At 38.7% G+C, this 1,825-nt stretch overlaps 1 protein-coding gene across 1 annotated transcript in view; it reads right to left on the minus strand.

Moving 5' to 3' along the window:
* Positions 1-1,825, minus strand: part of LOC106867478 (zinc finger protein ZFP2) — a 25,121-nt gene that overhangs the window by 19,566 nt on the left and 3,730 nt on the right. The window lies entirely within an intron of this gene.

The raw sequence follows: 1,825 nt of genomic DNA on the forward strand, positions 1-1,825 counted from the left end.
TTGGTCGGCCCGAGGCTATAGTAGAAGACACTTGCCCAAGATGCCACGCAGTGGGACTGAACCCGGAACCATGTGGTTGGTAAGCAAGCTACTTACAACACAGCCACTCCTACGCCTATAGAAATAATTCTGTGTGTGTGTGTGTGTGTGTGTGTGTGTGTGCACCAAGTGGAATTTACGAATCAGAGAAAGAAAACCTTTATTTAAAGGTTTTGGAACGCTGGAAAGACACCAGAGCGATGGCAATCGGAAATGGTTGTCCCACAAAATATACAAATATTCGATGTTTGAAAGTGTTTCGGTACCAAAAACACTACAAAAAAAATGTTGCCCGTCAAACCCCAAAGATCCATTCTTTTCCTTCCTCCTCTCTTCATCTGCTTCTCCCTGCCCCCTCCTTTTATCATCGTCTTCTTTTTCTCCTACTCTTCCATGTTCTTTTCTTCTTTTTCTCCTACTTCCTCTTACTTTTCTCTTGTATTCATCTTATCTTTCTCCTCTTTCCTTCTTCCTCCTCCTCCCTTTCAAGAAGAAGAATTGGAAGAAGAAGAAGAATTGGAAGAAGAAGAATGGGAAGAAGAAGAAGAAGAAGAAGAAGAAGAAGAAGAAGAAGAAGAAAGAGAAGGGTAAGGATATGAAAGAGGTAAAAAGTTGTTATTTTATGTAAAAAATTGTCGTATTTCGGTAATTTCAACCAATCACTGACGTCTATTGAGGTGAAAACAATTACGCCGAAAACCCGAACCCTAACCCTAAAACCCTAAACCCTTACTAGGGAATAATGATATAATTAAACAGGGAATAACACACTTGACACCGAACAGTAGTAACTGTATTCAGCTGAATAGACGTCAGTGATTGGTTGAAATTACAGAAATACAACAACTTTAACATGAAATAACTTGCGATGTACAATTTTTTGTTAAGAAGGTTAAGAGAAGAAGTTGTTTTATATGACACATTCTACCAGTGTCCCAATTTTGAAAGTGTTTCGTTAAGAAAACAAGTGTTGCCCGTCAAACCCTAAAGACCCAAAAGAATATTTAAGAGAGGAAAGTAGAAGAAAAGTAGAAGGAAAGTGGATGAAGAAGGTAAATGAAAAGGTAGGATTGAAGGAAAACATTAGGAAAAAGCGGAGGAAGAGGAAAAATGTGATTAAAAAAGCTGGAGAAGAAGAGGAAAGTGAAAAAGATGAAGAATGAGAGGAAAAGGATGGAAAAGAAGAACGAGTAGAAGGAAGAATAAGGGTGACTAAGGGAGGAAAGTTGGAAAAGTAAAAGAAGACGAGATAGAAGAATGCGAAAGAGGGGAGGTTGAGGAAAAAAAGAGTGATAGGAAGAGGAGAGAAGGTGAAAACGGAAAAGAAAAGTAGAAGGAGAAAGTGTTGTGGAAAGAGAGGAGGAAAAGAGAAGGAATAAAGATGAGGGGAAAGAAAAAAGAAGAGAAGAAATATGTATATCAGTGAGAGGGAGAGAAGAAACGTAAGTTAAAGGAGGAAGAGAAGAAGACGATGATGAAGAAGAAAGGAACAGAAGCAGAAGAAAGAGGAGTAGATAGAGGAGAAGAGAAGAGGAAGACGAAGGAGGAGAGAAAAGTAGAAGCAAGAATGATGTGAAGGGCGGAGAAAGAGTTGCAGTAAGAGAAGAGAAGAGAAAGACTAAAAACGACGTGAGAGAAAAGTAAACGAGAAGAAAAGAGAAAGAATAAAGATGACATGAGAGAAAGAGAGAGGGAAGTAAGAGGAGAAGAGAAAAAGAACAAAGTTGACGTAAGAGAGAAGTAATAGAGGAGAAAAAGAAGATGAGGTGAGAGAGAGAGAGAGAGA

The sequence above is a fragment of the Octopus bimaculoides genome, chromosome 29 (genome assembly GCF_001194135.2).
Source record: "Octopus bimaculoides isolate UCB-OBI-ISO-001 chromosome 29, ASM119413v2, whole genome shotgun sequence".
Lineage (NCBI taxonomy): Eukaryota > Metazoa > Mollusca > Cephalopoda > Octopoda > Octopodidae > Octopus > Octopus bimaculoides.